Source organism: Callithrix jacchus, chromosome 2 (genome assembly GCF_049354715.1).
Source record: "Callithrix jacchus isolate 240 chromosome 2, calJac240_pri, whole genome shotgun sequence".
In the NCBI taxonomy this organism is placed as follows: Eukaryota; Metazoa; Chordata; class Mammalia; order Primates; family Cebidae; genus Callithrix; species Callithrix jacchus.
Genome location: NC_133503.1, coordinates 197614622 through 197635007, shown reverse-complemented (window position 1 = coordinate 197635007; position 20386 = coordinate 197614622).

Below are 20386 nucleotides of genomic sequence, written 5' to 3'. Positions count from 1 at the left end.
CTCAGAGTTTCCTCAGCTCAGTTTTTATTCAAGCAATGTCATTCCTTACTATAAAAACAAGAATGGACTTCTAATTTCAATCAACACAGGTTTTATATTTCAGCTCTTAGAACCATAACAATAATATCTAACCACAGGCAGAAATTATATACATGTTATCAAATGTCTAGGTCATCACTGATAATCTCTGTAGTAGGAGACAATAGTTTTGCCATGGTTTTTAGTGTAGAATTTTTTTGTACTGTGATGTTTCTGGGAAAGGTAAGGTCAATGTTGCCTAGCCTATGTAAGCATGTACTGAAGCAGTAGGTGCCTTTGGTTCTGATATTTTGACATCCTTCTAGGAGACAGACAATTGCCTTCAATGGCTCGGAGAGGGCTAGAGCCTCTAGAGTTTTCTGACTCCCAGGAACCTCCATTCTCTTGGCCTTATGGTTTGGGGCTCTGCTCTTGCAATTTTGCTGTCTCTGGACTGCCTCATGGGGTGTCAAACATAAGCCTCAGCACCTCTCCAAATGGGTCAACAAGAATCCCCTCAAATACAGAGCATTGGTAATGAGGTGGAGTTCAGGTATGGCTTAGCAGGGAATATAGAAAGGAGATTCTGTGCCACCCTCTGGAGAGCACATTTAGCAACCCCACTTGGACATTTACATACAGCCCAGTCTCATTCAGACCTCAGCCACTGGGGCTGCTCTTCATTCTTTCTCACACAAAAATTGTCAAATACACTAAGGAATGGGTAAATTTACAATGGGAGTTCATGGGGTGGCACACAAGTCAAAATAGGATCCTAATCTGAATACATTTGAAACTTATGTCATCACTACTGTGGAAAATCAGGAAAAATAGATGTTTTGAAAAATTCATTTAATGCATGTATTATTTGTTATGATCGTATTATCTAATGCTGAATTCACTATAACCTAGAAACTTTTATGCCAATGCAAAGTCAACAGGTGTTCTATTCAGTTCCTTGTTTTGACTACCAACTTCACTCAATCCCTTTAATACAGCAACGGAATGTCATGCATTGGGAAAATCTGTCATAGAAGATTGTGTAACTGTTGCTTTATTACTTTTTATATTATGCTAGAGAAGTTTAAGAAAGATGTGGAAAGAAATAATAAAGAACTCACATATATGCTTGTCTCAATAAAATATTATTTTTCTAAATATAGCCTTCTTGAGTCAATGAAATTCATATAAAGTGTCTAACAATATACTATGCATGTATTAAATAACTTGCCTTAGATAAGATATGTTGTGCATGCTTTTGGTATTTACTTGTTCTTTTAGATGTCTTTTTTTGTCTTTTAGCAAACTCAATAGAAAAGAAGATTCTGTGTGATCCCGATATGTGTACAGCATATTATTGAAACTCAGTTTGACACTTATAACAACTTCTTTAGATCATACACTTTTTTATGTTAGAAATATGGAAACAATTACAAGTTTGAGCATGAGTTAACAAAGAAAAGCGTATCTCTACCCTTCACTTGCTTTGTAATCTCTTTTCTTTAGCCTATGTGCTCCGCACACTGCCTAGGAAACTGCAAAATTAGCACACAAAAAATTTCCCCCCACAAAATAGGGACAACACATGGATATAGAACAGTGCATATTCCATGTATTATGAAAGGTCATTGATGATGTGGGTGCAGCCTAGAGAGAGAGAGAGAGAGAGACATTAACTTCAGTAGAGATATGTCAGAGCCAGTGCCAGAGAAAGAAAGGTCCTGTCTGCACGAGGAAGCCACTGGCATGAATTGGTTCACACCAGGAAGTCTGTGCCATCTGCAACATAGGAGAGAGTGTGAAATGAGATAGGAGTGAGTTGGACCTGATTCTAGAAGTTGAATTCCAAGCTTAGGAATTTGAGATTAATCTGCTGACCAGTGGTAACATTATTAAATATAAATATTTATTAATTTAAACCATAAGGAAGGATCAAAGCTGCACCCTAGAAAGGCTAGGCAGGATGGGTGGTGTGTTGTAGCAGAAGAGAAAGTGGACCAGAGGATGGCATAGGGAGGTATTGCCATGGTCAGTCCAGGCTGTAGTCTCCAAATTGAGCTGTATGGGCCAGCCAAGGTTGGGGACATTTTGTAAACTGTATGTACATTTATCTATGAATCACGCTTTTTTACAACGTATTCTTAGCTCTTGTTTTATAATATGCCTAATATGGTAAGACTTGTGTATCATATGCGGGTAAATTCATATAGTTGTATTGTGAGGGGCTTCTTATAACCATTTAATGGTGGAGAGTGTGATTTGAAGACTGAGATCAGGTTATGGGAAGGGAAAAAGGAAAGGAAAGGGTGGATGCAGAAAACATCTTCCAGGTGCAGGGAGGGAGCCCATTGCTTAATGAAAATTTTGATATTTAAGGTGTGAAATGACTTGAGTGCAATGAAGTCCAGAATTAATAGTTTCTTAATGGGCAGGTTTTCAGGGCTTCTTGATAAAAAAAATCAAATAATTCTCTTTCCTTATTTTACAAATTATTACCAAGAGGCACATGAATAAGTTTACACATGGGCACAACTCATGTGCACAAGACAATCCAGGATGGATTAATTACATTCTCCTAATGACTGAAGCTGAATTTAAGTGCTTTTTTGTACATTCAAAAATTAAGTCACTGTTGTCTGAAAGTTAGGAGAACTTGATTAGTTTGATCTTCGTCCTTGTAGGACAACAGATGTCAAAGGCAGTCAAAATATGCCTACTTCTTCACCTGGAGAAAAGTTTTGGACTTTAGCTTTTTCATGTAGCAACTTTCCTTATCACATTAAAATATAAATCAATTTAAAGTCTTGGAATTTGCATAAAATTCTTCAGAGGCAGACTCTGAGAGATCCTTCAGTATCAAGCCTCAAAGCATGAATAAATTTAGGATTCTATTTTAACTAACAGAGGATATTAAAAGTTAACTCACTATAGAGATCAATTGAATCCACATTTTCTCTTCTGAGGCATGACATACATATATTGCAAAAGTTGGCTTACAAAAGAAAAGCTAACACAGCCGGAATATTTAAATTCCAGGTGAAGGAACTAGGAGAGTGCTAAAGGCATCAGAAGATAAAGCGAATAATTCTAGGACCAACACAGAATGTCTCTGACAACTGAAGTAAGAGCCTTTGTATATGCAAAGCCTATTGCAATGGTTTCTCACTATCAGAACAAGGCTTAAGCAATCCTCCTTCACTTCCTAACCCTTCCACAGTTTGAGTCTGATTCTGACCAAAATATGAAACGCACAACACAATTAATGCATGGCCCTAAACATCTGTTTTTCTGTGACTATTTACTCTCCAGCTCATAACGTTAAGAATTTTCTCCATCAATGCCGATGAGTATTAAGTTGAGCCTCAAGTTACGTGGCTTTAGTACATAAAGCAGTGCATTGGTAGCCTGCCAATATGATCTCTTTGCACGGAGACACCTCAATTCTCTATTTCTTTCTTTCTTTCTTTCTTTTTTTTTTTTTTTTGAGATGGAGTTTCGCTCTTGTTACCCAGGCTGGAGTGCAATGGCGCGATCTCGGCTTATGCAACCTCCGCCTCCTGGGTTCAGGCAATTCTCCTGCCTCAGCCTCCTGAGTAGCTGGGATTACAGGCACGCGCCACCATTCCCAGCTAATTTTTTGTATTTTTAGTAGAGACCGGGTTTCACCATGTTGACCAGGATGGTCTCGATCTCTTGACCTTGTGATCCACCCTCCTCGGCCTCCCAAAGTGCTGGGATTACAGGTGTAAGCCACTGCGCCCAGCCCCAATTCTCTATTTCTATTTCTAAAAGTCCATTCATAAAATACACCATAAGAATGCTCCTCCAGAGCTATTTAGGGGATTTTCCAATTAGGCTTTGAAAATCACATTTGCTCCAAAGATTATGTAGTTCATCTTCTCTGTTTTTATCATGTCTATGTCAAAGAAGAGTTTGCAGTGTTATCCTATTGTAGAATAACCCTTCTCTTCAGGCTTTTAAAACTCAATTGGAATTCTTATGAAGTGTCATTGCAAAGAAAAAAAGTAAAAGATCAAAACATATGTACCCTTAATTAGGTCTGAGAATTACCTGTAACAACAATATTAATGCAATTTTCTACCTGATGTCTTTGACATTATTTGAGAAAGCTGAGATCAAAGCTGGAGCCAGTCTATTTTTGAGGCTTAGTGGAAAAAGCAGAGTATAAAATAGAGAAAGAGAAACTAATGTAATAACAAATTTCTCCCTGGAATTTTCTCCTTACAGAGTTCTCACGTGGCTGTGCCCTGCTATGTTGAAATGTATCCAGAAAAGGAACTACGAGAAATATGTGCATAGCCTTTTCTAATCCTTTAAACAGACAGCAAGAGAGAAACTTTTTTGCTTTGAGACACAACATTCTCAAGAGAGAAACTTTTTTGCTTTGAGACACAACATTCTCACCACTGGTAAAGAAACACAATTTATTTGGGATACAACTTACAAGGAATGTAAGGCACCTCTTTAAGAAAAACTACAAACCACTGCTCAATGAAATAAGAGAGGACACAAACAGATGGAGAAACATTCCATGTTCATGGTTAGGAAGAATCAATATCGTGAAAATGGCTATACTGCCCAAAGTAATGTACAGAATCAATGCTATCCCCATCAAGCTACCATTGACTTTCTTCACAGAACTGGAAAAAACCACCATGAACTTCATATGGAACCAAAAGAGAGCCTGCATAGCCAAGTCGATTCTAAGCAAAAACAACACAGTGGGAGGCATTACACTACCAGCTTCAAACTATACTGCAAGGCTACTGTAATCAAAACAGCATGGTACTGGTACCAAAACAGAGATATAGACCAATGGAACAGAACAGAGGCATCAGAGGCATCACAACATATCTACAACCATACAATCTTTGATAAACCTGACAAAAACAAGCAATGGGGAAAGGACTCCCCGTTTCATAAATGGTGTTGGGAAAACTGGCTAGCCATGTGCAGAAAGCAGAAACTGCACCCCTTCCTGACACCTTACACTAAAATTAACTCCAGATGGATTAAAGACTTAAACATAAGACCAGGCACCATAAAAACCCTAGAAGAAAATCTAGGCAAAACCATTCAGGACATAGGAGTAGGCAAGGACTTCATGAACACAACACCAAAAGCATTGGCAACAAAAGCCAAAATAGACAAATAGGACCTAATCAAACTCCACAGCTTCTGCACGGCAAAAGAAACAGTCACTAGAGTGAATCGGCAACCAACAGAATGGGAAAAAATGTTTGCAGTTTACCCATCTGACAAAGGGCTGATATCCAGAATTTACAAAGAACTCAAACAGATTTATAGAAAAAAAAAACAAGCCCATTCAAAAATGGACAAAGGATATGATCAGACACTTTACAAAAGAAAACATACATGAGGCCAACAAACATATGAAAAAATGCTCGTCATCATTGGTCATTAGAGAGATGCAAATCAAAACCACATTGAGATACCATCTCATGCCAGTTAGAATGGCGATCATTAAAAAGTCTGAGACAGATGCTGGAGAGGATGTGGAGAAAAAGGAACACTTTTACACTGCTGGTGGGAGTGTAAATTAGTTCAACCATTGTGGAAGACAGTGTGGCGATTCCTCAAGGACCTAGAAACAGAAATTCCATTTGACCCAGCAATCCCATTACTGGGTACATATCCAAAGGACTATAAATCATTCTACTATAAGGACACATGCACACGAATGTTCATTGCAGCACTGTTTACAATAGCAAAGACCTGGGACCAACCCAAATGCCCATCGATGATAGACTGGGCTGGGAAAATGTGGCACATATACACCATGGAATATTATGCAGCAATCAGAAATGATGAGTTCGTGTCCTTTGTAGGGACATGGATGAATCTGGAGAACATCATTCTCAGCAAACTGACACAAGAACAGAAAATGAAATGCCGCATATTCTCACTCATAGGTCGGTGATGAAAGATGAGAACACATGGACACAGGGAAGGGAATACTACACACTGGGGTCTATTGGGGGGAATAGGGGAGGGACAGCGGGGGGGTGTGTGGGGAGGGATGGCCTGGGGAGAAATGCCAAATGTGGGTGAAGGGGAGGAAGGCAGCAAAACACACTGCCATGTGTGTACCTATGCAACTATCTTGCATGTTCCGCACATGTACCCCAAAACCTAAAATGCAATAAAAAAAAGAAAGAAACACAATCTAGTTAACTGTCTCTTCTTTTTCATTTTAGAAAATAAATAATAAAGTGCAGACAAGAAAACCAGATGCATTCATTCCAATATTGCTCTGTATGGCAAGTTGAATAGTAGCAGATCACCTCTATATAGTCATTAGAAAGGGGGAATACATTTCTCCTTCATTATGTTGCAAGAGCCAAGTTATATTAAATAGTACACTGGAGAAAAAAATACATCACAATTAACTGGGATAAATCCCAGGAATATGAGACTGGATCAATAGAAGAAATCAGTTAATAGAGTCCATTATGTAAAGAGGACTAAAGGGAAAATCCTGTGATAATCTTCACAGCTGCATAAAATGTGTTTAACATGTTCAATTTTGAAAAACTTTATTTATAGAATAAATAGGAACTGGTATAAATGTTGACATATATTTACATATACATATACATGTAGGCATATGTACACACCCACATATATAGAATTAGACATAAGAAAGCAATTAAAGGCATAGGAATGAGAATAAAATAATCAAAACTGTATTTATTGCAGGTATTATAATGTATTAAAAATTTACAAGAATAAATGAAAAATTACTATAATAAGATAATTTAGTAAAAATAGCAGGTCATACAATCAATAAATAATTTATAATAATAAGTAGGTATATATATATATAGAAAACAGAAAATAAAATGATTTATCAAACAAAAGTTAATGTAATACATAAAAATGTAAGATGGTAGGCACACGGTAAACTTTAAATTCTAGAATCTCTTGAAGAAATGAATTATATCTAAATGAAATGAAAACATCTCATGTCTAGTTTGCCATCATATCTCTTTTGGTAATATGACCCACATCTCATATACCTCTGTCCCACCAGGTCTTGATATAGGCTGCTAGAACTCATATTAGATGCTCAATAAATCTTTTTGAATGAATACATGACTAGATATTCATGTGTGGATTCTTCAGCATTGAATTATTTGGAAAATGTCAAATATTAAAGTTTTTAAATATAGAAATACCAGAAAAAGACCTAGTCTGAGTCACTGAGATTTCCTTGAGATACAGAATTGATCATTTAAATATGTACACATATACCTCACTTTTTATAAAATGATTCTACATGTTACAAAATAACTTTTCTCCTTATATAATAATTTTGTCTTAATTTCCTTTAAATATTATGTTACCCTAGTAAGTTCAAATGTTTCTCAATTGAATGATAAAGTCAAACCTGGTTTACCACCAACTTTCTGGTTCTGTGATAGGCTGGTGTCTATTTTTTCATGCTTACTGTGATATATAAAAGTTTCAGAAATTGAGATAAAATTTTTCAAGTTGACCTGGTCAAAAGTTTATCAGGGAATTATGATCTGTCTGTGATTCACTGTCCAGGGATCTCCAGCTTCTTCAATGGTTATAGACATATACAGAACTTTCCACCCCAAATCCACAGAAAACACATTCTTCTCAGCACCACATCACACTTACTCTAAAATTGACCACATTATTGGAAGTGAATCACTCCTCAGCAAATGCAAAAGAAAGGAAATCATAACAAGCAGTCTCTCAGACCACAGTGCAATCAAATTAGAACTCAGGATTAAGAAACTCACTCAAAATCCTGCAATTACATGGAAACTGAACAACCAGCTACTGACTGACTACTGGATAAATAATGAAATGAAAACAGAAATAAAGATGGTCTTCAAAACCAATGAGAATGAAGATACAACATACCAGAATCTCTGGGACACATTTAAAGCAGTTTCTAGAGGAAAATTAATAGCACTAAATGCCCACATAAGAAGTGAGGAAAGATCTAAAATAGACACCCTATCATCACAAGTAAAACAACTAGAGGAACAAGATCAAACAAATTCAAAAGCTAGCAGAAGACAAGAAATAACTAAGATCAGAGGAGAACGGAAGGAGGTAGAGACACACACACAAAAATATCCTTCAAAAAAATCAATGAATCTAGGAGCTGGTTTTGTTGAAAAGATCAACAAAATATACAGACCACTAGTCAGATGAATAAAAAAGAAAAGAGAGAAAAATCGAATAGATGCAACAAAAAATGATAAAGCGGGTATCATCACTGATTCGACAGAAATACAAACCACCATCAGAGATTACTACAAACACCTCTATTCACAAAAACCAGTAAATATAGAAGAAATGGATAAATTCCTGGACACTTACACCTTCCCAAGACTAAACTAGGAAGAAGTTGAATCCCTGAATAGACCAATAACAAAGTCTGAAGTTGAGGCAACAATTAGCAGCCTACCAACCAAAAAACGTTCAGGACCCGACAGGTTCACAGTTGAATCTACCAGATGTATGTGAGCTGGTACCATTCCTCCTGAAACTATTTCAAACAATGCAAAAAGAGGGAATCCTCCCTAACTCATTTTATGAGACCAGCTTCATCCTGATTCCAAAACCTGACAAAGACACAACTAAAAAAGAAAATTTCAGGCCAGTATCTATGATGAACATTGGTGTGAAAATCTTCAATAAAATACTGGCAAACTGAATCAAACAGCACATCAAAAAGCTTATCCAACATGATCAAGTCGGCTTTATCTCAGGGATGCAAGGCTGGTTGAACATACGAAAATATATAAAAGTAATCCATCACATAAACAGAACCAAAGACAAAAACCACATGATTATCTCAACAGATACAGAGAAGGCCATTAACAAAATTCAACATCGCTTTATGCTAAAAACTCTCAATAAATTAGATATTGATGAAACGTACTCAAAATAATAAAAACTATCCATGACAAACCCACAGCCAATTCCATACTGAATGGGCAAAAACTGGAAGCATTTCCTTTGAAAAATGGCACTAGACAAAGGTGCCCTCTCTGACAAGTATTGAAAGTTCTGGCCATAGCAATCAGGAAAGAAAAAGAAATAAAGGGTATTCAATAAGGAAAAGAGGAAGTCAAATTGTCTCTATTTGCAGACGATGTGATTGTACATTTAGAAGACCCCATTGTCTCAGCCCAAAATCTCCTTAAGATGATAAGCAACTTCAGCAAAGTCTCAGTATAAAAATCAATGTGCAAAATTCACAAGCATTTCTATACACCAATAACTGACAAACAGCCAAATCATAAGTGAACTCATATTCACAATTGTTGCAAAGAGAATACCTAGAAAAACACTTAACAAAGGATGTGAAGGACCTCTTCAAAGAGAACTACAAACCACTGTTCAAGGAAATAAGAGAGGACACAGACAGATGGAAAAACATTTCAGGCTCATGGTTGGGAAGAATGAATATCATGAAAATGGTCATACTGCCCAAAGTAATTTGTACATTCAATGCTATTCCCATCAAGCTACCACTGACCTTCTTTCACAGACCTGGAGAAAAACCACCTTAAGCTTCGTATGGAACCCAAAAGAACCCGCATAGCTAAGACAATCCTAAGCAAAAAGAACAAAGCTGGAGGTATCACACTACCTGACTGCAAGCAATCCTGCAAGGCTACAGTAATCAAAACAGCATGATATTGGTACCAAAATAGAGATATAGACAAATAGAACAGAACAGAAGTCTCAGGAGTAATGCCACATATCTACAACCATCTGATCTTTGACAAACCTGACAAAAACAAGCAATGGGGAAAGGATTCCCTATTTAATAAATGGTGTTGGGAAAACTGGCTAGCCAAGTGCCAAAAGCAGAAACCGGACCTCTTGCTTACATTTTATACAAAAATTAACTCCATGTGGATTAAATATTTAAACATAAGACCTAACACCATATAAACCCTAAAAGGAAACCTAGGCAATACCATTCAGGACATAGGCATAGGCAAAGACTTCATGACTAAAACACCAACAGCAATGGAAACAAAAGCCAAAACAGACAAATGGGATTTAATTAAACTCCAGAGCTTCTGCACAGCAAAAGGAACAATCATTAGAGTGAACTGGCAACTAACAGAATGGTAAAAAAATTTTGCAATCTATCCATCTAACAAAGGGCTAATATCCAGAATCTACAAAGACCTGAAACAAATTTACAAGAAAAAAACAACCCCATCAAAAAGTGGGAGAAGAATATGAATAGACACTTTTCAAAAGAAGTCACTTAGGCAGCCAACAAACATGAAAAAAAGCTCATCATCACTGGCCAATGCAAATCAAAACTACATTGAGATACCATCTCATGCCAGTTAGAAGGGCGATTATTAAAAAAATCTGGAGACAACAGGTGCTGGAGAGGATGTGGAGAAATAGGAACGCTTTTACACTGTTGGTGGGAGTGTAAATTAATTCAACCATTGTGGAAGACAGTGTGGCGATTCCTCTGGGATCTAGAAATAGAAATACTATTTGACCCAACAATCCCATTACTGGGTATATACCCAAAGGATTATGAATCATTCTATTATAAAGACACATGCACACGTATATTCATTGGGCACTATTTACAATAGGAAAGACTTGGAACCAACCCAAATGCCCATAAATAATAGACTGGATAAAGAAAATGTGGCACATATATGCCATTCAATACTATGCAGCCATAAAAAAGAATGAGTTCATGTCCTTTGCGGGGACATGGATGAAGCTGGAAACCAGCATTCTCAGCAAACTGACACAAGAACAGAAAACTAAACACCACATGTTCTCACCTATAAGTAGGTGTTGAACAATGAGAACACATGGACACAGGGAGGGGAACAACACACACTGGGGCCTGTCGTGGGGAGGGGGTGCTATGGGAGGGATAGCAGAAGGTGGGCAATTGGGGAGGGATAACATTAGGAGAAATACCTAATATAGGTGACGGGGTGATAAATGCAGCAAACCACCATGGTATGTGTATACATATGTAACAATCCTGCACCACCTGCACATGTACCCCAGAACTTAAAGTATAATCATAATAACAAAAAAGTTAAGTAAGGTTAAATGAGGTGATAGGGGTCCTAATTCCATAAGACATGTGTCCCTATGAAAAGCAGAAAAGATAGTGGACACCCATCACTCTCTATCTCCCCAGGCATGCACCAAGAAAATGGCATGTCAAGACAGTGAGTGGCAGCCCCTGAAAGCCACAGAGGCCTCACCAGAACCAACCCTGGTGGTGCCTTAATCGTAGACTTCTAGTCTCTGGAACTGTGAGAAAATTAATTTCTGTTATTTAAGCCAACCAGTCTGCGTGATATTTTGTTATGGCAGCCAAAGCAGAATAATACACACATTGTTTTCCCTATTGTTAGAAAAATCTCTTACTATAAACTAATTTTGATTTTTTTCATCATTTCACAAGCATTTGTTGTTCAAAGCCTTAGTTTCATATGCTGTAGTAGACACTGGAGATACAAGGCAGTATGAGGCCTTGAAGCCTGCATAAGCCAGGCCAGAGATGGCAAATACGGGGCTCTTAGCAGCTTCTAGTCTCTCCCAGTTCCTAACTGCTGATGGATAACAACACAATTCCCCGTAGAATTGAACATTACCATCCTGCTAAACATAGAATAAGTGCCAAATTATCAGATTACAATGTACCAGGATAAATGTGTTTGCTAGCCATGGTCCACTGCTATTGCACAGACACCTGGAGGATAAGTTCTTTTGCCCGGGCATATGTAAATTTAAAGAAAAAATAACAGAAATTATGAAAGAAAGCCTTTGCGTGCAATTGTGCATAGAATAATAAAGAAACTAGGTAGGTCTTCGGAATAGTATTCTAACTTTTTTTATATTCATGGTTGCCATATCATTTCTAGAACCTCAGATTTTCCTATTTTCAGATGATCACTTTATAAACTCAATGATTTCACAACTTCTCAGCACCTTCCTGCATTTACTTACAATTAATGTAGAGGGGAAAATTCATATACCTTCTAAAATGCATTAAATTAAACTTTCACCACTCAGTCATCCATCTATTGTTGCCCCAGAAAGTTGCTACACTTCGTTGTATTTTAGGTGTTGGGGTACATGTGCAGAACATGCAAGATAGTTGCGTAGGTACACACATGGCAGTGTGTTTTGCTGCCTTCCTCCCCTTCATCCACATTTGGCATTTCTCCCCAGGCACAGTTTCACTCTTCTTGCCCAGGTTGGAGTGCAATGATGCAATCTTGGCTCACCACAACCTCAGCCTCCCAGGTTCATGTGATTTTCCTGCCTTAGCCTCCCGGTAGCTGGGATTACAGGCACGTGCCACCATGCCTGGATTATTTTGTATTTTCAGTGGAGATGGGGTTTCTCCATGTTTCTCAGGCTGCTCTCGAACTCCCAATCTTTGGTGATCCACCCGCCTAGGCCTCCCAAAGTTCTGGGATTACAGGCGTGAGCCACCATGCCCACCCAAGTTGCTACACTTATAAGATAACAAAAACTTTCCACCTGATGTTTATTTAACCAAATTCAGAATAATTGTAATTCATTCATTAATTTTTTTCATTTCTCTTTTCTAAATTGGTAAAAGCCTCTTTAGCATTTCTGCAGTACTTTTTTCAAAAATGATTATTTCTTTCTTAACAAAAAATTATTATTTTGCCTTTTGAAGCTTTCATGGGATCAATTCCACACAACTAAAAATGCCAAAAAGACCCACCCTAATTTTTTATTACTATTAATATAAATATACTGTAAGATTACTTGAATTCAGCAATAAGCTATATTATTATATATTTTTGGCAACTTGCTTTGAACAATGAAAGATAAGATGAAAATATCATTTTGAGCACTTTTATCCAGAAAACCATGAATTATTTTTCTTTTTTATTTATTTTTATTTATCTGACTATTGTAAATAGCTCCACAGAATTGGCTAGGATATAAATGAAGGAAAACAAAATCTTGACAGTATTGCTTCTGATATGGCTTGTATTTGTGTCCCCACCCAAAACATGTCAAATTGTAATCATCTCCAGTGTAGGAGGATGGGCCTGCTGAGAGGTGATTGGATCATGGAGGTGTTCTCCCCCTTGCTGTTTTCATGATAGTGAGTGAATTCTCAGAAGATCTGCTTATTTGAGAGTGTGTAGCTCCTCCTCCTTTGCTGTCTTCCTCCTGCTCCAGACATGTAGGACATGACTCCTTCCTCTCTGCCTTCCACCATGATTGTAAGTTTGCTGAGGCCTCCTTAGTCATGCTTCCTGTACAGTTTGTGAAACTGTGGGCCAACTAAATCTCTTTTCTTTATAAATTACCCAGTGTCTTAGTCTGTTTTCACACTGCTGATAAAGACATACCCAAGATGAGGCAATTTACAAAGGAAAGAGGTTTAATGGAGAACATGCAGTTCCACATAGCTGGGGAAGCCTCGCAATCATGGGGGAAGGCAAGGAGGAGCAATTCACATTTTACATGGTTGGCTACAGGCTAAGAGAGAGCTGTGCAGAGTAACTCCCATTTTTGAAACCACTATATCTCATGAAACCCATTCACTGTCATGAGAACAGTATGGGAAAGACTTGCCCCATGATTCAATCAACTCCCACTGGGTCCCTCCCACAACACGTGGGAATTATGAGAGGTACAAGATAAGATTTGGGTGGGGACACAGAGCCAAACCATATAACCCAGTCTCAGTTAGTTCTTTATAGCAATGTGAGAATGGACTAATACAGCCTCTATTTTATCCCACAGCTTCATTTTTTATAATTTTCTGTTTTTGTTGGCAATTATTGACTTATGTTTACTTTTTAATTAGTAATAAAGACTGTGGGATGACAAAAATCTGTATCTTTTATATGAAAAAGAATACAAGAGAAACATCAGTAAAAATAATAAGCAAATAATAAATAATACAATGTTAACATAGACAGACTATAATTCAAGACCTAAAAAAGCATAATACTTTATATTGATTATCTAAGAATATTCTAAGAAAGTCTATTGATCATCAATTTTCTTCAGTTAATAATACATGATTAAAATATTTAAGACAAAATTTGAGGTAAATATTTTGACAAAACACAATCATATCTATCTTAGAAACACAGGAAATAAATTAAGCAAATATATGTTCAAATAGTAAGGATTCAAAAATCACTTCTACATGGGCAAGCAAATATCACACACATATTATTTTGCTTTTAATACATTTAAGAACAAGTTCTTGGTGTAGAGGAAGGCTTGTGATTTTTGCACATTGATTTTATATCCTGAGACTTTGCTGAAGTTGCTTATCAGTTTCAGGAGTTTTTGAGCTGAGGCGATGGGGTCTTCTAGGTATACTATCATGTCGTCTGCAAATAGAAACAATTTGGCTTCCTCCTTTCCTATTTGGATACCCTTTATTTCTTTTTCTTGCCTGACACCAATAACAGACTTAAAGAAAGCCAAATCAAGAACGAACTGCCATTCACAATTGCTACAAAAAGAATAAAATACCTTGGAATACAACTCACAAGGAACGTAAGGGACCTCTTCAAGGAAAACTACAAACCACTGCTCAACGAAGTCAGAGAGGACACAAACAGATGGAGAAACATTCCATGTTAATGGTTAGGAAGAATTAATATCATGAAAATGGCTATACTGCCCAAAGTAATTTACAGAATCAATGCTATACCCATCAAGCTACCATCGACTTTCTTCACAGAACTGGAGAAAACCACCACGAACTTCATATGGAACCAAAAGAGAGCCCGCATAGCCAAGTCAATTCTAAGCAAAAAGAACACAGCGGGGGACATCACACTACCGGATTTCAAACTATACTACAAGGCTACAGTAATCAAAACAGCATGGTACTGGTACCAAAACAGAGATATAGACCAATGGAATAGAACAGAGGCAACAGAGGCAACACAACATATCTACAACCACACAATCTTTGATAAACCTGTCAAAAACAAGCAATGGGACAAGGATTCCCTGTTCAACAAATGGTGTTGGGAAAACTGGCTAGCCATGTGCAGAAAGCAGAAACTGGACCCCTTCCTGACACCTTACACTAAAATTAACTCCAGATGGATTAAAGACTTAAACATAAGACCTGGCACCATAAGAACCCTAGAAGGAAATCTAGGCAAAACTATCCAGGACATAGGAGTAGGCAAGGACTTCATGAACAAAACACAAAAAGCATTGGCAACAAAAGCCAAAATAGACAAATGGGACCTAATGAAACTCCACAGTTTCTGCACGGCAAAAGAAACAGTCAATAGAGTGAATCGGCAACCAACAGAATGGGAAAAAATTTTTGCAGTTTAACCATCTGACAAAGGGCTGAGATCTAGAATTTACAAAGAACTCAAATAGATTTACAGGAAAAACACAAACAAGCCCATTCAAAAGTGGGCAAAGGATATGAACAGACATGAAAAAAGACATATATGAGGCCAACAATCATATGAAAAAATGCTCATCGTCACTGGTCATCAGAGAGATGCAAATCAAAACCACATTGAGATACCATCTCACGCCAGTTAGAATGGCGATCATTAAAAAATCTGGAGACAACAGATGCTGGAGAGGATGTGGAGAAAAAGGAACACTTTTACACTGTTGGTGGGAGTGTAAATTAGTTCAACCATTGTGGAAGTCAGTGTGGCGATTCCTCAAGGCCTTAGACATAGAAATTCCACTGGACCCGGCAATCCCATTACTGGGTATATATCCAAAAGGCTATAAGTCGTTCTACTATAAGGACACATGTACACGAATGTTCATTGCAGCACTGTTTACAATAGCAAAGACTTGGAATCAACCCAAATGCCCATTGATGATATACTGGATTGGAAAAATGTGGCACATATACACCATGGAATGTTATGCAGCAATCAGAAATGATGAGTTTGTGTCATTTGTAGGGACATGGATGACTCTGGAGAACATCATCCTCAGCAAACTGACACAAGAACAGAAAAGGAAACACCGCATATTCTCACTCATAGGTGGGTGATAAAAAATGAGAATGCATGGACACAGAGAGAAGAGTACTAAACACTGGGGTCTATTGGGGGGAAATGGGGAGGGCCAGTGGGAGGGGGAGGTAGGGAGGGATAGCCTGGGGAGAAATGCCAAATGTGGGTGAAGGGGAGAAATAAAGCAAAACACACTGCCATGTGTGTACCTATGCAACTGTCTTGCATGTTCTGCACATGTACCCCCAAACCTAAAATGCAATAAAAAATTTAAAAAAAAGAACAAGTTCTTTTGGCAAATATCACACACAGATATTTTAAGAACAAGATCTCTTCACAGACACACACAGATTGTTAAAAAAGAAAACAACAACATATTTTTGAATTCCAAAAAGCAGAAATCCACAGGCTGCCAATATGGAGTTATATGCAATAAACTTTGACTACAGTAGAAAAGTAAGAAAATAATGTTCTATAACTTATAAATGCACATTTCTAAACACTTTTTTGTTGAAAGAGACATTCAAATGAGAAATTTAAAATTGCATACAATCAATTAGTACAGCATTTTCATAAGGTTGTAAAATCAAAATATAATGAAATGTTTGCAATTATAAATACATTTATTATAAAACAAAAAAGAATGAGAAAAATCTAAGACAATAGAATAAAAAGCAGGAACATAACATTCAATGAAACAAAAGAATATAAAAGTGAAGAAATAATGAGGACATGAGCAGAAATAAATTATATAAAAATTAACAAAACAAAAACTGGTTATTTGGAAGCTATGGTAAATAATAAATTTGTAAATGAAGAGGATAATGACTGCCAGAAGAGAGCACTGGATTTTCAAAGATATAATTAATTACACAGAAGATCCATTAAAGTCAATAAGAAAGTTCATAATGATGGCTAGAATTAAGAATAACATAAAATATAGATTAACATTTACATATAGCAGCAATAATAAATTAGCAAATACAGTAGGAAAATCCCATTTACATAAGCAGTTAAGATAATAGAGTTTCTGATAATAGACCTAACAAGAGATTGTTAAGATCATAATGGAAAAAATAATTTTAAAAAGTATAAAATTTCCCTGAAGCTGAAAAATAAAACTTGAATAAAAGGAGAGAAATATGCACATGAACTTGATTATAAGACGTTATAAAGATAATGATTCTCCCAAAAGAGAGTTATCAATACTATTATAATAAAAATTTTAAAAAGGTTATAGAAGGCTGATTCTAAAATACTGTATACTCCATGGAAGAATCAATGCACAAGGAGAACAAGAATAAAATGGCAGAGTGAGCCTACCAAAGTTTAAACATTTGAAGAGATGCCAGTTCAAGCTCACACCTGTAACACCAGCATTTGGGAAACTAAGGCAGGAAACTGTCTTGAGACCAGGAGTTTGAGGTGTGCTGGGCAACGCAGTGAGATCTGTCTCTACAAAACATGAAAACGTTAGCTGGGCATGGTGGTGCATGACTGCAGTCCTACCTTCTTGGGAGGCAGAGGTGAGAGGATCATTTGTGGCTAGGAGTTCAAGATTTTAGTGAGCTGTGATTGCCGCTGTGCACTAGCCTGGGTGACAGAATGAGAGGCTGGCTCCAAAAATACAAAAAAAGTAAAATAAAAAAAATAGAAAATATTTAGCTTTGTAATAGAAATAGACAAAAATGGTAGTATCAGAAAGTGTAGCATAAAAAAGTGAACTCATGTTTCATAAACAATAGAGATTTTGCATATATTTATTTTGTGTATAACTATACACAAATCAGTGACTAAATTATATATACACTTTCATAAATAAGATTTATGTTAGGCTGGGTGCAGTGGCTCACGCCTGTAATCCCAGCACTTTGGGAGGCCAGGGCGGGTGGATCACGAGGTCAAGAGATTGAGACCATCCTGGTCAACATGGTGAAACCCCGTCTCTACTAAAAATACAAAAAATTAGCTGGGCATGGTGGCGCGTGCCTGTAATCCCAGCTACTCAGGAGGCTGAGGCAGGAGAATTGCCTGAACCCAGGAGGCGGAGGTTGCGGTGAGCCGAGATCACGCCATTGCACTCCAGCCTGGGTAACAAGAGCAAAACTCCGTCTCAAAAAAAAAAAAAAAAAAAAATATATATATATATATATATATATATATATATATATATATATATTTACGTTATTAGCTATCAATTGAAAATCACTCTTCTCATCCACTAGACAAATCATAAATATGTGATATAAACATAAAAGAACAAAAGAAAATAGAGGAGTTTTTGTTTATTCTCAATGATGGTGGACCACCAACCTACAGAAGACTAAGCCTCCCACCAGAACAGCTAGAAAATCCTGGTGAGGTGGCTGTAAAGAGGCTGAACATGGAGTCAACAACACTTTTCTTTTTTAATTCATTTGCTGACTTGCAAGTGGAGATTGAGAGCTGGGAAGCTGATAAGACCTTTCAGGGTCTCACAGAACAAGAGAGCGAAATTAACAGTAAGATCGGCCAAAGTGAAGGGGTCCTAGTTAATACCTCCAAGCTTTTACCTGGGTTTCATAAAAAGGTACATGCAAGGCGCAAGAGCAAATTAGAGATCTCCCTCAGAAATACTAAACCTTTTCTTTAAGTCAGCCCAGCTCCTGACTGTATCATAGAAGTTACTTCCTACGCTAAGCAGTGACTGAAGAGATTGAGAAGTAAGTAGTGATAACTTCAACATAAGAACTATAGTTCAGGAATCCATACCTTAAGTGGGATTCCTTGAATGGTTAATAGCCAAGGAGTACAGACAAAATAGAAATTTACTGATGTTCCAAGGACTGAAACTGTGATGTGAAATTTGCATGTAAATGAACTTAATGACTGCTAATGGCAAAAAAAAAACATCTCTGGAAGAAAAAATGACACCATTAAGAAACCCAGATTATTTCTATTACTTTTGTATGTAATTTCAATCACTCAATCATTACCAGATACACAAAAGACATGAACAAATGACTGAAAATCAAAGTAAAATAAGAGATGAGAAAGCGGCATTGAATTAAAAGAACCGTGATTAAAATGCTCAAGAAATGAAGACAAATAGAGTATTTTCACAAGGTAGCAGAAACCTCTTCAAAAGAATAAATGAAAATTCTAGAGCTGAAGAATACTGTAGATCAAACTAAGAAATTCACTTAAAACATAGAGGTTTAACAGCAGATTAGATATAGCTACCGAAAAAAAGTAATAATCAAGAAGACAATTCAATTTAAAAAATACAGACAAATCAGAAAGTAAAATCTAAAGAATAAAATAAAGTATAAGACACATTTAAGGCATGGCAAAAACATTCTGCAAATGTATACTTGAAGTTTCAAAATAAAAAACAGGAGCAAATTTAAAATATTAAAGGACATAAGTTTTTCAAAACTGAGAAAAAACTTCAAGACACATATTCAAGAAATTCTACAAAATCTGGGCAGCATAAATACAAGAGAAAAAACACCTCTAGATCTAGTATAATAAAAATGTAGCTAACCAAGATAAATAGAAAAAAAATCTTAAAGGAAGCTAGAGTAAACAGTGTCACATTAGCAATAACAATAAGAAAGACAGTTAATGCCACATCGGAAGCATCTGAAGCTAGAAACAATAAAAGTATCTCTAAACTGTTAAAAGATAATGACTTCAGCTTGGCAGTTTCTCAAGGAACTCAAAGCAGAACTACTATTTGACCCAGCAATCCCATTATTGGATATATGCCCAAAGGAATATAAATCATTTTACCCTAAAGACACATGCATGTGTATGCTTATCAAAGCACTATTCACAATAGAAAACACATGGAATCAACATACATGCCCATTAACAGTAGACTGGATAAAGAAATATGGTACCTATACACTGGGAATACCACACAGCCATAAAAAAGAATGAGATCATGTCTTTGCTGTAAGCTGGATGGAGCTGGAGGCCATTATTCTAAGCAAACTAATGCAGAAATAGAAAACCAAATACTGCATGTTCTCACTTATAAAGGGAAACCGAACACTGAATACATATGAACACAAAAGTGGGAGCAACAGATACCAGGGCCTACTTGAGGGTGGAGGGTGAGTATTGAAAAACCTACCCACTGGGTACTACGCTTAATACGTGGGTGACAAAATAATCTGCACTCCGAAACCCCGTGGCACACAATTTACCTATATAACAAGCCAGCACATGTACCCCTGAACCTAAAATAAAAGTTAAAAAAATGAATCCAGTGTGAAATTCTGCATCTGGTGAAAATATCTTTCTAACATGAATGTGAAAGA